Here is a 17,602-nt window from a genome sequence, read left to right on the forward strand (position 1 = left end):
CAACAGGCTAATCAGAAGAAAAAAAAACCGGAGAATCAGTAGATAAACATGCAGAAAGATGGGTTCCTATTCACAGGAAGTTATTAGTATGCAGAGTTCAACGAAAGATTTCACAACCAAGCTGCGTCAAATGCTAGAAAGAGAAAGGCCAAAAACAGTGAACTGACTAACACTGAAATAAGGAGCAGGGAGAAATGAGGCTCCAGATGAACCTCGACACATCAAAAAAAAAAAAAAAAAAAAAAAAAAAAACACCGAGGTCGTTGCATCAGTACCCAGTACTCCTTACACATATGAGTTTTATTTGGATAAACAACAGACCGTTGTACATGAGAGGAGCCAAAACAAAAGCTCACCGATGTAAGATAACACCCAGATGACCGAAAGGGACGTCAGAAGGAGCTAGCACAGTGTAAGGCTTAGTAGAATGTGAGATGAGCTAAGAGGATTCAATAGGCGCAGCAGTACCCCAGGGACAAGGAACCATCTGGGTAAGAGGGGTTTATTTATGAAGCAGCAAGCAAAGTAATAAAATCACGTAAAGAGGTGTGTTTATATATATATATATATATATATATATATATATATATATATATATATATATATATATATATATATATATATATATATATATATATATATATATATATCGTGCCGAATATGTAAAACTGGTCAATTAGCAAGAACTCATTTAAAATTAAGTCCTTTCTAAAATTTTCTCTTATACGTTTAAAGATATATTTTTTTCATTAATGTTAATGTAAAAAAATTTACTTTTGCACCAAAAGAATCTTAGAAAACTTACCTAACCTTATTATAACAAGAACAATTTATTTTAGCCTAACCCAACTAAATATATTTTAAATTTATTTACAATAATTTAATACTAAACAAACACAGTGAAATATATTTTTTTTCGTTAGGTTTAGATTGATTTTGGCGAAATTATTGCATACAGAAATTTTCTCTTGTCCTATATGGCAAGATGAGCGTTGCTATTTAAGCCAAGATCGCAAGTTCTGCCTATTCGGCACGATATATATATATATATATATATATATATATATATATATATATATATATATATATATATATATATATATATATATATATATATATATGCAATAAGATCACAGTAAACAGGTGATTTCAGAATATGCAAAACAACCACTCTGAAAGAATAGAGAAATTCCAAGCGCTTTCGTGACTACTCACATTATCAAGGAACTATGAAAGTAAAGCATCCAAGGAAGCTATATAAGGGGTCTGGCCAGCACCTCACTATCAGATCCCACAACGGTTAAACACCTGACGCGCGCCGACCCAACTGGATAGGTCCTTTGCACAAATCACCCACAAACTATTCTACCCAAGAAAATTTAAAAATTATTATTTGTCCAGTGTATTATTAAATTCTTCCTAAATTCTATTGATTATAAATGGATCTAATTTATATAAACCAAAGGAAATATTCATAATATTGTCAAAACTTCTTTTTATGAAACAAGATTCAATTATATTCCTGTCGGCCATGGACTTGCTTGATACTACTTTCTCAACTTTTTGAAAATCAATTGGATGGTTAAAATCTCTTACATGAATAATTGATTTTCCAATTGATTTCCAAAAAGTTGAGAAAGTAGTATCAAGCAAGTCCATGGCCGACAGGAATATAATTGAATCTTGTTTCATAAAAAGCAGTTTTGACAATATTATGAATATTTCCTTTGGTTTATATAAATTAGATCCATTTATAATTAATAGAATTTGGGAAGAATTTAATAATACACTGGACAAATAATAATTTTTAAATTTTCTTGGGTAGAATAGTTTGTGGGTGATTTGTGCAAAGGACCTATCCAGTTGGGTCGGCGCGCGTCAGGTGTTTAACCGTTGTGGGATCTGATAGTGAAGTGTTGGCCAGACCCCTTATATAGCTTCCTTGGATGCTTTACTTTCATAGTTCCTTGATAATGTGAGTAGTCACGAAAGCGCTTGGAATTCCTCTATTCTTTCAGAGTGGTTGTTTTGCATATATATATATATATATATATATATATATATATATATATATATATATATATATATATATATATATATATATATATATATATATATATATATATATATATATATATATATATATATGTCGTGCCGAATATGTAAAACTGGTCAATTAGCAAGAACTCATTTAAAATTAAGTCCTTTCTGAAATTTTCTCTTATACGTTTAAAGATATATTTTTTTCATTAATGTTAATGTAAAAATTTTTAATTTTGCACCAAAAGAATCTTAGAAAACTTACCTAACCTTATTATAACAAGAGCAATTTATTTTAGCCTAACCCAACTAAATACATTTTAAATACGTTTACAATAATTTAATACTATATAAACACAATCAAATATATTTTTTTCGTTAGGTTCATAATGATTTTGGCGAAATTATTGCATACACAAATTTTCACTTGTCCTATATGGCAAGATGAGCGTTGCTATTTAAGCCAAGATCGCAAGTTCTGCCTATTCGGCACGACATATATATATATATATATATATATATGTAGAATTAGGGGGGATATGATTGAGGTTTATAAGTGGAAGACAGGAATAAATAAAGGGGATGTAAATAGTGTGCTGAAAATATCTAGCCTAGACAGGACTCGCAGCAATGGTTTTAAGTTGGAAAAATTCAGATTCAGGAGGGATATAGGAAAGTACTGGTTTGGTAATAGAGTTGTGGATGAGTGGAACAAACTCCCAAGTACCGTTATAGAGGCCAGAACGTTGTGTAGCTTTAAAAATAGGTTGGATAAATACATGAGTAGATGTGGGTGGGTGTGAGTTGGACCTGATAGCTTGTGCTAACAGGTCGGTTGCCGTGTTCCTCCCTTAAGTCAATGTGACCTGACCTGACTAGGTTGGGTGCATTGGCTTAAGCCGGTAGGGACTTGGACCTGCCTCGCATGGGCCAGTAGGCCTTCTGCAGTGTTCCTTCGTTCTTATGTTCTTATGTTCTTATGTTCTTATGTTCTTATATATATGTATATATGTATATATATATATATATGTATATATGTATATATATATATATATTATATATATATATATATATATATATATATATATATATATATATATATATATATATATATATATATATATATATATATATATATATATATATATGTCGTGCCGAATAGGCAGAACTTGCGATCTTGGATTAAATAGCAGCGCTCAACTTGCCATATAGGACAAGTGAAAATTTGTGTATGCAATAATTTCGCCAAAATCATTCTGAACCTAACAGAAAAAATATATTTCACTGTGTTTGTTTAGTATTAAATTATTGTAAACAAATCTAAAATATATTTAGTTGGGTTAGGCTAAAATAAATTGTTCTTGTTATAGTAAGGTTAGGTAAGTTTTCTAAGTTCCTTTTGGTGCAAAATTATAAATTTTTACATCAACATTAATGAAAAAAATATATCTTTAAACGTATAAGAGAAAATTTTAGAAAGGACTTAATTTTAAATGAGTTCTTGCTAATTGACGAGTTTTTACATATTCGGCACGACATATATATATATATATATATATATATATATATATATATATATATATATATATATATATATATATATATATATATATATATGTATGTATGTATATGGCAGATCCAAGAGATAACAGCTCTTCTATTGGTAGAAAAGGAGTAGCGACAAATCATCTCCAGAGATGAACAGAGAGGCATTGACATGAAAATTATTAAGGGTATTCTCGAAGAATCATAAATGATAAGCAGGCAATGCAGTAGCAGATTTTTGGCAGGATAGAAAAAAACAGATAAACAAGATCCATTAAAAAGAAAGTCTGTAGTAACAAGTCGGCAAATTTGGTTTAGGCTTAAATAGCAAGACCTAGACAGATAATGTAGACGAAGATGGAGCAGAACAAGAATTCACATGAAAATTAAAACCACAATGAGTCATGAGAACATAAATAACTTTTTCAGACTGAGGAAAATAGGTGGTGGAGGCACATTCCACATTAGGTTACGTACGTACGTATGGCAACACCCAAGAACAACAGTCAAATGAATGTTAAGAAACAGATGCAAGAGCTGGATCTCAACCCTTTTTCCCCCTAAGAACATACACTTGCAGAAAAAAAATCATACGTACATCACTGAGACGCATTTAAAACCGAAACACTGAAGAAGCATTCACTTGAGACGACTATAAATTTGGCAAACAAATTGACTTGACCCAAATTCAGGAAACGTTGACACCAATACGTGTGTGGAATTAAAATGTCAAGACGAACACCTGGGTATGATGTAATAGTGGTTGTGGGTTGTAATAGTGGTTGTGGGTTGTAATAGTGGTTGTGGGTTGTAATAGTAGTAGGTTGTAATGGTTGTGGGTTGTAATAGTGGTTCTGGGTTGTAATAGTGGTTGTGGGTTGTAATAGTAGTTGTGGGTTGTTATAGTGGTTGTGGGTTGTAATAGTAGTGGGTTGTAATGGTTGTGGGTTGTAATAGTGGTTGTGGGTTGTAATAGTGGTTGTGGGTTGTAATAGTGATTGTGGGTTGTAATAGTGGTTGTGGGTTGTAATAGTAGTTGTGGGTTGTAATAGTGGTTGTGGGTTGTAATAGTAGTTGTGGGTTGTTATAGTGGTTGTGGGTTGTAATAGTAGTGGGTTGTAATGGTTGTGGGTTGTAATAGTGGTTGTGGGTTGTAATAGTGGTTGTGGGTTGTAATAGTGGTTGTGGGTTGTAATAGTGGTTGTGGGTTGTAATAGTAGTTGTAGGGGGGGGTTGGCCTGTACATTGCAGAGTCACTTGTTTGCACAGAACTGCTAAATGCCTCAAATGATGTAGTGGAAGTTTTAGCAGTAAAGGTCGAGAACCAAAACCTAGTCATTGTGGTAGTCTACAAGCCTCCGGATGCAACATCCCAGCAATTCCAGGAACAGCTGTTAAAAATTGACCACTGTCTGGAAAACCTTCCAGCTCCTGCACCAAACATCTTGCTCCTGGGGGATTTCAACTTAAGGCACCTAAAATGGAGGAATATAGCAAATAATATTGTTGCAGTAATAACACCAGGAGGCAGCTCTGATGAAAACTCACACTCACGCGAGCTTTTAAATCTATGCACAAAATTCAATTTAAACCAGCAAATAATAGAGCCTACTAGACTGGAGAATACACTAGACCTCATCTTCACTAACAATGATGATCTGATAAGAAATGTTACCATATCAAAAACAATATACTCAGATCACAACATAATTGAGGTTCAGTCATGTATGCGCGGAGCCCCAGACCGACATAATGAGATTAGTCACGAGGGAGCATTCACCAAATTCAACTTCAATAACAAAAACATAAAGTGGGACCAAGTAAACCAAGTCCTAACCGATATAAGCTGGGAAGATATACTAAGCAGCACAGACCCCAACTTATGCCTAGAACAGATTAACTCGGTGGCACTCGATGTATGCACAAGGCTTATTCCTCTAAGAAAAAGGAGGAGTAGATGTAAAACAGAAAGAGACAGGCGCTCCCTTTACAGGCGACGGAAAAGAATAACAGAGCGGCTAAAAGAGGTCAATATATCTGAAATGCGTAGGGAGACACTGGTCAGAGAAATAGCAAGCATCGAACTTAAGCTAAAAGAATCCTTTAGGAGTCAGGAATCGCGGGAAGAACTAAAAGCCATAAATGAAATCGAAAGAAACCCAAAGTATTTCTTCTCCTATGCCAAATCAAAATCGAGAACAACGTCCAGTATTGGGCCCCTACTTCAACAAGATGGGTCCTACACGGATGACAGCAAGGAAATGAGTGAACTACTCAAGTCCCAATATGACTCAGTTTTTAGCAAGCCGCTAACCAGACTGAGAGTCGAAGATCAAAATGAATTTTTTATGAGAGAGCCACAAAATTTGATGAACACAAGCCTATCCGATGTTATCCTGACGCCAAATGACTTCGAACAGGCGATAAATGACATGCCCATGCACTCAGCCCCAGGGCCAGACTCATGGAACTCTGTGTTCATCAAGAACTGCAAGAAGCCCCTATCACGAGCCTTTTCCATCCTATGGAGAGGGAGCATGGACACGGGGGTCGTCCCACAGTTACTAAAAACAACAGACATAGCCCCACTCCACAAAGGGGGCAGTAAAGCAACAGCAAAGAACTACAGACCAATAGCACTAACATCCCATATCATAAAAATCTTTGAAAGGGTCCTAAGAAGCAAGATCACCACCCATCTAGAAACCCATCAGTTACACAACCCAGGGCAACATGGGTTTAGAACAGGTCGCTCTTGTCTGTCTCAACTATTGGATCACTACGACAAGGTCCTAAATGCACTAGAAGACAAAAAGAATGCAGATGTAATATATACAGACTTTGCAAAAGCCTTCGACAAGTGTGACCATGGCGTAATAGCGCACAAAATGCGTGCTAAAGGAATAACAGGAAAAGTCGGTCGATGGATCTATAATTTCCTCACTAACATAACACAGAGAGTAGTCGTCAACAGAGTAAAGTCCGAGGCAGCTACGGTGAAAAGCTCTGTTCCACAAGGCACAGTACTCGCTCCCATCTTGTTCCTCATCCTCATATCCGACATAGACAAGGATGTCAGCCACAGCACCGTGTCTTCCTTTGCAGATGACACCCGAATCTGCATGACAGTGTCTTCCATTGCAGACACTGCAAAGCTCCAGGCGGACATCAACCAAATCTTTCAGTGGGCTGCAGAAAACAATATGAAGTTCAACGATGAGAAATTTCAATTACTCAGATATGGTAAACATGAGGAAATTAAATCTTCATCAGAGTACAAAACAAATTCTGGCCACAAAATAGAGCGAAACACCAACGTCAAAGACCTGGGAGTGATCATGTCGGAGGATCTCACTTTCAAGGACCATAACATTGTATCAATCGCATCTGCTAGAAAAATGACAGGATGGATAATGAGAACCTTCAAAACTAGGGAGGCCAAGCCCATGATGACACTCTTCAGGTCACTTGTTCTATCTAGGCTGGAATATTGCTGCACACTAACAGCACCTTTCAAGGCAGGTGAAATTGCCGACCTAGAAAATGTACAGAGAACTTTCACGGCGCGCATAACGGAGATAAAACACCTCAATTATTGGGAGCGCTTGAGGTTCCTAAACCTGTATTCCCTGGAACGCAGGAGGGAGAGATACATGATTATATACACCTGGAAAATCCTAGAGGGACTAGTACCGAACTTGCACACGAGAATCACTCACTACGAAAGCAAAAGACTTGGCAGACGATGCACCATCCCCCCAATGAAAAGCAGGGGTGTCACTAGCACGTTAAGAGACCATACAATAAGTGTCAGGGGCCCGAGACTGTTCAACTGCCTCCCAGCACACATAAGGGGGATTACCAACAGACCCTTGGCAGTCTTCAAGCTGGCACTGGACAAGCACCTAAAGTCAGTTCCGGATCAGCCGGGCTGTGGCTCGTACGTTGGTTTGCGTGCAGCCAGCAGCAACAGCCTGGTTGATCAGGCTCTGATCCACCAGGAGGCCTGGTCACAGACCGGGCCGCGGGGGCGTTGACCCCCGGAACTCTCTCCAGGTAAACTCCAGGTAAACTCCAGGTGGGTTGTAATAGTGGTTGTGGGTTGTAATAGTAGTTGTGGGTTGTAATAGTGGTTGTGGGTTGTAATAGTAGTTGTGGGTTGTAATAGTGGGTGTGGGTTGTAATAGTAGTGGGTTGTAATAGTGGTTGTGGGTTGTAATAGTGGTTGTGGGTTGTAATAGTGGTTGTGGGTTGTAATAGTGGTTGTGGGTTGTAATAGTGGTTGTGGGTTGTAATAGTAGTTGTGGGTTGTAATAGTGGTTGTGGGTTGTAATAGTGGTTGTGGGTTGTAATAGTAGTTGTGGGTTGTAATAGTAGTTGTGGGTTGTAATGGTGGGCGTGGGTTGTAATCTCAGTAGTAGTAACCAGTTACAAGTAACCAGTGTACCAGTAGTTGACTCACTACCAACCGTCTCTGCCTGAGTCACTGTCTATTCATATTGTGCTGACCACAGCAGTATTCAAAGACCCCCTCACATATGGGTACTGTGGGCGGCCAGTCAGTGATACGAGAGAGAGCAGGGAGATAGGCAGGCTGTTGGGCGCTCCCCACATTATCTGAAATTATACGTACTACCAGCCTACGTGAGTATTACTTTACCCTATCCACGTATCGAACTCCCACATGATAGTAATAGTAGTGGGTTGTAATAGTGGTTGTGGGTTGTAATAGTGGTTGTGGGTTATAATAGTGGTTGTGGGTTGTAATAGTGGTTGTGGGTTGTAATAGTACTGGGTTGTAATAGTGGTTGTGGGTTGTAATAGTTGTGGGTTGTAATAGTGGTTGTGGGTTGTAATAGTAGTTGTGGGTTGTAATAGTAGTTGTGGGTTGTAATAGTGGTTGTGGGTTGTAATGGTGGGCGTGGGTTGTAATAGTGGGTTGTAATAGTGGTTGTGGGTTGTAATAGTGGTTGTGGGTTGTAATAGTGGTTGTGGGTTGTAATAGTAGTTGTGGATTGTAATAGTGGTTGTGGGTTGTAATAGTGGTTGTGGGTTGTAATAGTAGTTGTGGGTTGTAATAGTGGTTGTGGGTTGTAATAGTGGTTGTGGGTTGTAATAGTTGTGGGTTGTAATAGTAGTTGTGGGTTGTAGTGGGTTGCAATAGTAATGGGTTGTAATAGTGGTTGTGGGTTGTAATAGTGGCTGTGGGTTGTAGTAGTGGTTGTGGGTTGTAATGGTGGGCGTGGGTTGTAATAGTGGTTGTGGGTTGTAATGGTGGGCGTGGGTTGTAATAGTGGTTGTGGGTTGTAATAGTGGTTGTGGGTTGTAATAGTGGTTGTGGGTTGTAATAGTAGTGGGTTGTAATAGTGGTTGTGGGTTGTAATAGTAGTTGTGGGTTGTAATAGTGGTTGTGGGTTGTAATAGTAGTGGGTTGTAATAGTGGTTGTGGGTTGTAATATTGGTTGTGGGTTGTAATAGTGGTTGTGGGTTGTAATAGTAGTTGTGGGTTGTAATAGTGGTTGTGGGTTGTAATAGTGGTTGTGGGTTGTAATAGTAGTTGTGGGTTGTAATAGTGGTTGTGGGTTGTAATAGTGGTTGTGGGTTGTAGTTGTGGGTTGTAATAGTAGTTGTGGGTTGTAATGGTGGGCGTGGGTTGCAATAGTAGTGGGTTGTAATAGTGGTTGTGGGTTGTAATAGTGGTTGTGGGTTGTAATAGTGGTTGTGGGTTGTAATGGTGGGCGTGGGTTGTAATAGTGGTTGTGGGTTGTAATGATGGGCGTGGGTTGTAATAGTGGTTGTGGATTGTAATAGTGGTTGTGGGTTGTAATAGTGGTTGTGGGTTGTAATAGTAGTTGTGGGTTGTAATAGTAGTTGTGGGTTGTAATAGTGGTTGTGGGTTGTAATAGTGGTTGTGGGTTGTAATAGTAGTTGTGGGTTGTAATAGTAGTTGTGGGTTGTAATAGTTGTGGGTTGTAATAGTTGTGGGTTGTAATAGTAGTTGTGGGTTGTAATAGTGGTTGTGGGTTGCAATGGTGGGTGTGGGTTGTAATAGTGGTTGTGGGTTGTAATGGTGGGTGTGGATCGTGATGGTTGTGGGTCATAATGATTTTGGGTTGTAATGTTGGTTATGGGTTCTAGTGGTAGTTATGAATTGTAATGATAGTTATAGGCTGTAACAGTTGTAGGTGTTGCAGTGTGTGGTGTTGCGGTATTGTTGTAGTGTGTGGTGTTGCTGTATTGTTGTAGTGTGTGGTATTGCTGTATTGCTGTAGTGTGTGGTATTGCTGTAGTGTGTGGTGTTGCTGTATTGCTGTAGTGTGTGGTGTTGCTGTATTGCTGTAGTGTGTGGTGTTGCTGTAGTGTGTGGTGTTGCTGTATTGATGTAGTGTGTGGTGTTGCTGTATTGCTGTAGTGTGTGGTGTTGCTGTATTGCTGTAGTGTGTGGTGTTGCTGTAGTGTGTGGGGTTGCTGTAATGCTGTAGTGTGTGGTGTTGCTGTACTACTGTAGTGTGTGTTGCTGTATTGCTGTAGTGTGTGGTGTTGCTGTATTGCTGTAGTGTGTGGTGTTGCTGTATTGCTGTAGTGTGTGGTGTTGCTGTATTGCTGTAGTGTGTGGTGCTGCTGTAGTGTGTGGTGTTGCTGTATTGCTGTAGTGTGTGGCGTTGCTGTATTGCTGTAGTGTGTGGCGTTGCTGTATTGCTGTAGTGTGTGGTGTTGCTGTATTGCTGTAGTGTGTGGTGTTGCTGTATTGCTGTAGTGTGTGGTGTTGCTGTATTGCTGTAGTGTGTGGTGCTGCTGTAGTGTGTGGTGTTACTGTATTGCTGTAGTGTGTGGTGTTGCTGTATTGCTGTAGTGTGTGTTGCTGTATTGCTGTAGTGTGTGGTGTTGCTGTATTGTTGTAGTGTGTGGTGTTGCTGCATTGCTGTGTGTGTGGTGTTGCTGTATTGCTGTAGTGTGTGGTGTTGCTGTATTGCTGTAGTGTGTGGTGTTGCTGTATTGCTGTAGTGTGTGGTGTTGCTGTATTGCTGTAGTGTGTGGCGTTGCTGTATTGCTGTAGTGTGTGGTGTTGCTGTATTGCTGTAGTGTGTGGTGTTGCTGTAGTGTGTGGTGTTGCTGTATTGCTGTAGTGTGTGGTGTTGCTGTATTGCTGTAGTGTGTGGTGTTGCTGTATTGCTGTAGTGTGTGGTGTTGCTGTATTGCTGTAGTGTGTGGTGTTGCTGTATTGCTGTAGTGTGTGGTGTTGCTGTATTGCTGTAGTGTGTGGTGTTGCTGTATTGCTGTAGTGTGTGGTGTTGCTGTATTGCTGTAGCGTGTGGTGTTGCTGTAGTGTGTGGTGTTGCTGTTTTGTGTGGTGTTGCGGTACTGTTGCTGTAGTGTGTGGTGTTGCTATAGTGTGTGGTGTTGCTGTAGTGTGTGGTGTTGCTGTAGTGTGTGGTGTTGCTATAGTGTGTGGTGTTGCGGTACTGTTGCTGTAGTGTGTGGTGTTGCTGTATTGCTGTAGTGTGTGGTGTTGCTGTATTGCTGTAGTGTGTGGTGTTGCTGTATTGTTGTAGTGTGTGGTGTTGCTGTATTGCTGTAGCGTGTGGTGTTGCTGTATTGCTGTAGTGTGTGGTGTTGCTGTATTGCTGTAGCGTGTGGTGTTGCTGTAGTGTGTGGTGTTGCTGTTTTGTGTGGTGTTGCCGTACTGTTGCTGTAGTGTGTGGTGTTGCTATAGTGTGTGGTGTTGCTGTAGTGTGTGGTGTTGCTGTAGTGTGTGGTGTTGCTATAGTGTGTGGTGTTGCGGTACTGTTGCTGTAGTGTGTGGTGTTGCGGTACTGTTGCTGTAGTGTGTGGTGTTGCTGTAGTGTGTGGTGTTGCGGTACTGTTGCTGTAGTGTGTGGTGTTGCGGTACTGTTGCTGTAGTGTGTGGTGTTGCGGTACTGTTGCTGTAGTGTGTGGTGTTGCTGTAGTGTGTGGTGTTGCGGTACTGTTGCTGTAGTGTGTGGTGTTGCTGTAGTGCGTGGTGTTGCGGTACTGTTGCTGTAGTGTGTGGTGTTGCTGTAGTGTGTGGTGTTGCGGTACTGTTGCTGTAGTGTGTGGTGTTGCTGTAGTGCGTGGTGTTGCGGTACTGTTGCTGTAGTGTGTGGTGTTGCTGTAGTGTGTGGTGTTGCGGTACTGTTGCTGTAGTGTGTGGTGTTGCGGTACTGTTGCTGTAGTGTGTGGTGTTGCTGTAGTGTGTGGTGTTGCGGTACTGTTGCTGTAGTGTGTGGTGTTGCTGTAGTGTGTGGTGTTGCTGTAGTGTGTGGTGTTGCTGTAGTGTGTGGTGTTGCTGTAGTGTGTGGTGTTGCTGTAGTGTGTGGTGTTGCTGTAGTGTGTGGTGTTGCTGTAGTGTGTGGTGTTGCGGTACTGTTGCTGTGTTGTGTGGTGTTGCTGTAGTGTGGTGTTGCGGTACTGTTGCTGTAGTGTGTGGTGTTGCTGTAGTGTGTGGTGTTGCTGTAGTGTGTGGTGTTGCTGTAGTGTGTGGTGTTGCTGTAGTGTGTGGTGTTGCTGTAGTGTGTGGTGTTGCTGTAGTGTGTGGTGTTGCTGTAGTGTGTGGTGTTGCTATAGTGTGTGGTGTTGCGGTACTGTTGCTGTAGTGTGTGGTGTTGCTATAGTGTGTGGTGTTGCGGTACTGTTGCTGTAGTGTGTGGTGTTGCTGTAGTGCGTGGTGTTGCTGTAGTGCCTGGTGTTGCTGTAGTGTGTGGTGTTGCTGTAGTGTGTGGTGTTGCTGTAGTGTGTGGTGTTGCTGTAGTGTGTGGTGTTGCTGTAGTGTGTAGTGTTGCTGTAGTGTGTGGTGTTGCTGTAGTGTGTGGTTTTGCTATAGTGTGTGGTGTTGCTATAGTGTGTGGTGTTGCGGTACTGTTGCTGTAGTGTGTGGTGTTGCTGTAGTGCGTGGTGTTGCTGTAGTGCCTGGTGTTGCTGTAGTGTGTGGTGTTGCTGTAGTGTGTGGTGTTGCTGTAGTGTGTGGTGTTGCTGTAGTGTGTGGTGTTGCTGTAGTGTGTAGTGTTGCTGTAGTGTGTGGTGTTGCTGTAGTGTGTGGTTTTGCTATAGTGTGTGGTGTTGCTGTAGTGCGTGGTGTTGCTGTAGTGTGTGGTTTTGCTATAGTGTGTGGTGTTGCTGTACTGTTGCTGTAGTGTGTGGTGTTGCTGTAGTGTGTGGTGTTGCTGTAGTGTGTGGTTTTGCTATAGTGTGTGGTGTTGCGGTACTGTTGCTGTAGTGTGTGGTGTTGCTGTAGTGTGTGGTGTTGCTGTAGTGCGTGGTGTTGCGGTACTGTTGCTGTAGTGTGTAGTGTTGCTGTAGTGTGTGGTGTTGCTGTAGTGTGTGGTGTTGCTGTAGTGTGTGGTGTTGCGGTACTGTTGCTGTAGTGTGTAGTGTTGCTGTAGTGTGTGGTGTTGCTGTAGTGTGTGGTGTTGCTGTAGTGTGTGGTGTTGCTGTAGTGTGTGGTGTTGCTGTAGTGTGTGGTGTTGCTGTAGTGTGTGGTGTTGCGGTACTGTTGCTGTAGTGTGTGGTGTTGCTGTAGTGTGTGGTGTTGCTGTAGTGTGTGGTGTTGCGGTACTGTTGCTGTAGTGTGTGGTGTTGCAGTACTGTTGCTGTAGTGTGTGGTGTTGCGGTACTGTTGCTGTAGTGTGTGGTGTTGCAGTACTGTTGCTGTATAATGTTGTATTGTTTAAGTGTACAGTATTGTTACAGTATAAAGTTTACTGTTGTAATAAGCTATACCGGCTGTTGTACCTGTACTGGTTGTTGTAAGCAAGTAAATAATATATTGCAAGGGAGACAGCAAGATATTGTCATTTAAAACACTCGTACTAAATGAATAACTAAGGAGTAAAGAACACTTACTTATCAATGCTCCATAATAACCCACCTGGAGACAAATAACAAAAATACAATACTCGCATAAAATAACATTTTACATTCAAAACTGTCTAAAATTCTCAGGTAACCAGAAAGGAAAAGTCAGTTATAGAGAAATAATTTGACGTTTTTTTTTTTAGCCGTCTCAGTCAGCTCCTCGGAAGACGCAAAACATAAGCTGTAAGTTTTTATACATTTTTTTAGAGAAGTGTATTATCTCCATGGGGAAGTGGAACAGAATTCTTCCTCCGTAAGCCATGCCTGTCGTAAGAGGAGACTAAAATGCCGGAAGCAAGGGGCTAGTAAGCCATGCCTGTCGTAAGGGAAGACTAAAATGCCGGGAGCACAAAATTATTAATCTTTACATTACCATAAATGAAAAAAAAAATCTTTAAACATATATGAGAAAATTTTAGAAAGGACTTAATTTTAAATGAGTTGTTGCTAACTGACCGATTTTACCAATTCGGCACGACAGTAATATATCAGTTTTTAAGATTATATTCCATATTGTATTGTGTACATATATGTGTACATATAATGTAACTGTAAAAATGTGAAATGACTAATATTTATTTCTAGTGATGTAACAATGCTCAGCGAGGTCTGACAAAGACCCATTGTTACCTTAATAATCCTGATTTTTGCACTGCTAACAACAGGATGAGTATTGGTTGCACTGTAAACTAGCCGATGAGACGGCACAACTAAAAAAAACAACTATCCAGTTAATATGTCTGTAACTTAGAGGTTAGCATGTACTATAATGACCACAGATGCTAATCTAATATATAGAAATATTCCTAGTTGGATGAGTCGTAGCGCGCCTGTGTAGTTTAGTGGTTGGAACACTGGACTGCTAGCTAGTTCTATCATTGGTCTGCCATGGGGTTGAAATCCTGTTCGTTCTTTGAGTTCTTGACAAGTGTTATTACGATTTGTTTTTTTGCGAGTCATAGTGATATATAGTTTGGATTATAACTAGGCTACACGCTTACACCCAGGCTACACGGTTACACCCAGGCTACACGGTTACACCCAGGCTACACGGTTACACTCAGGCTACACGCTTACACCCAGGCTACACGATTACACCCAGGCTACACGGTTACACCCAGGCTACACGATTACACCCAGGCTACACGATTACACCCAGGCTACACGCTTACACCCAGGCTACACGATTACACCCAGGCTACACGCTTACATCCAGGCTACACGATTACACCCAGGCTACACGGTTACACCCAGGCTACACGATTACACCCAGGCTACACGATTACACCCAGGCTACACGCTTACACCCAGGCTACACGATTACACCCAGGCTACACGCTTACACCCAGGCTACACGGTTACACCCAGGCTACACGGTTACACCCAGGCTACACGATTACACCCAGGCTACACGGTTACACCCAGGCTACACGATTACACCCAGGCTACACGGTTACACCCAGGCTACACGCTTACACCCAGGCTACACGGTTACACCCAGGCTACACGGTTACACCCAGGCTACACGGTTGCACCCAGGCTACACGCTTACACCCAGGCTACACGGTTACACTCAGGCTACACGGTTACACCCAGGCTACACGGTTACACCCAGGCTACACGATTACACCCAGGCTACACGATTACACTCAGGCTACACGGTTACACTCAGGCTACACGGTTACACTCAGGCTACACGGTTACACCCAGGCTACACGGTTACACTCAGGCTACACGATTACACCCAGGCTACACGATTACACTCAGGCTACACGATTACACCCAGGCTACACGATTACACCCAGGCTACACGATTACACCCAGGCTACACGATTACACCCAGGCTACACGATTACACCCAGGCTACACGATTACACCCAGGCTACATAATTACACCCAGGCCACACGGCTTTACACCGCTACAACACGAGGCGGTGCCTCGACCCCCCTCCCCCCCCCACAAAAAAACTCGTAGAGTTAATGCCAGACAGATATATTATTCCTCTCTCGCTCTCATACTCCGGTCACAATTATAAACATTTTTAGTCAACAGCATACACAAACTTAAGTTTTTAAATTAATATATAAAGTTACGCTACATGCGTATAAACAAATGAATGAGATGACAGAGAAAATATTGGGAGATGGGAAACAAGCATAAAAGAGAAGAGCAAGTAGAGAATGGAAGGAGAGGGGGGAAAACAAGCGTAATGTAAACTAGAAAGTGGAAGATGCGACGAGGTAAACATTACACAATACCCCGCCAAGTGGCTCCAAATGTTTCTTATATATCTTTTAACTGCCTTATTTAATGATCTTTTTTATGTAGATGCATGCATATGCCTTTAATAAAGTAAACGCAGAACACACACACACGGGACCAGGAGTTGTGAATCGACCCCTGCAACCACAATTACGTGAGTACACACACACACACACACACACACACTGCTGCAGCAGATGAGCGCCTGGCAAATCTAAGAATAGAATTTCGACACCTGAGACACTGTACACTATGTATGTCAGGCCTACACTGGAGTATGCAGCATCAGTATAAAACCCACACCTAGTCAAGCACGTCAAGAAATAAGAGAAAGTGAAAAGGTTTGCAACATGACTAGTCCCGGAGCTAAGGGGTATGTTGTAAGGGGTATGACGACACTTGAGGACAGGACAGGAGGGATAGGGGAAGGACATGATAACGACATAAAAAATACTGCGAGGAATTGACAAGGTGGACAGCGACAGGATGTTTCAGATACGGAACATAGCAACAAGGAGTCACAAATGGAAGTTGAAAATTCAGATGAACCACAGGGATGTTATAAATTATTTCTTCAGTCATAGAATTGTCAGAAGTGAAACAATTTGGAGAGTGATGTAGTGGAGACAGGCCCCACATATAGCTTTAATAAGAAAGATACGATAAAGCTCTTGTAGCAGGGAGAGTGTGGACCTAGTAACGACCAGCGCAGAGGCGGGGCCAGGAGCTACGAATCGACCCCTCCATCCACAAATAAGGGAGTACACACACATACACACACACATTATATATATATATATATATATATATATATATATATATATATATATATATATATATATATATATATTAATGCTTAGTTGTCAGGACATCAATTTCCTGAAGTACGAAATAAAAGAAGTTATATCTGCTCGAGGAAGGTGTACGCAAGTAAGAATAGAAAGGAGAATGGTTATAACCTCCTGGCAGAGTGACTGAGAGAAATATTAAGACAGTGGTCGCTCAACAAAGGGTTTGACCCAGCGGGACACACTGAGAAGCGACCAATGAAGGAGCGAGTGCAGGAAATGACGCAACCAGAGAAGGTCAACCAGTTATGGCATCAAATATTACATTGGTGAAATGGCAAACCTTACATCTGGAGACTCTTAATGAATCCAGGGTTAAAAATATATAAAGATAATCTTATCTACAGTATGAAAGAATATTTTTTGTTACGATGCTGGTTGTTGGTGAGAGGTACTTCTCTTTGCATATGAGCATGAAACGGAAGCTTCTTTATACACCGACACCTGCCTGCACTCTGAAGGAGGGGTGAGCATCTTGAAGTTCAGAGGGTCATTTGAATTGTAATTTCTGCACACTTCTGGAAAGACAGGTACACACACACACACACACATTATATATATATATATATATATATATATATATATATATATATATATATATATATATATATATATATATATATATATATATATATATATATATATATAATATGTGTGTTATGTGTGTGTGTCATTGTGACTTTCCATCTTGATGTATGTAAAGAAGAAAACCTTATTTTTTTATGTAAACAAAAGCTTTTCTTCCTGATTTATGTAAGCAAAAGATTTTACCTTTATGGTGAAACGCTAAACACTTAAGAGTCAAACAGCACCTGGAGAATGGTGGACGGGGTGAGGGTACCAATTTTTCTCCAAGGGCAAGATACCTGCAATTCCTATGATCAAAAGCAGTTCACTGACATCAAAATTCCTCCTTTGAAGGGGTAAACATTTTACGAGAAATTGTTTTATTTAGTATGCAAGCTAAGACAATTGTTAAGCAAAAATAAAGTTGGAAAATTTTAGTCATGAGCGGTGTTACGAGGGTCAATCT

At 40.7% G+C, this 17,602-nt stretch overlaps 1 protein-coding gene across 4 annotated transcripts in view; it reads right to left on the reverse strand.

The window, feature by feature from the left end:
* Window positions 1–17,602, reverse strand: part of LOC128692665 (uncharacterized) — a 70,792-nt gene that overhangs the window by 30,979 nt on the left and 22,211 nt on the right. The gene's annotated exons all lie outside the window — the stretch shown is intronic.

The sequence above is a fragment of the Cherax quadricarinatus genome, chromosome 30 (genome assembly GCF_038502225.1).
Source record: "Cherax quadricarinatus isolate ZL_2023a chromosome 30, ASM3850222v1, whole genome shotgun sequence".
In the NCBI taxonomy this organism is placed as follows: domain Eukaryota; kingdom Metazoa; phylum Arthropoda; class Malacostraca; order Decapoda; family Parastacidae; genus Cherax; species Cherax quadricarinatus.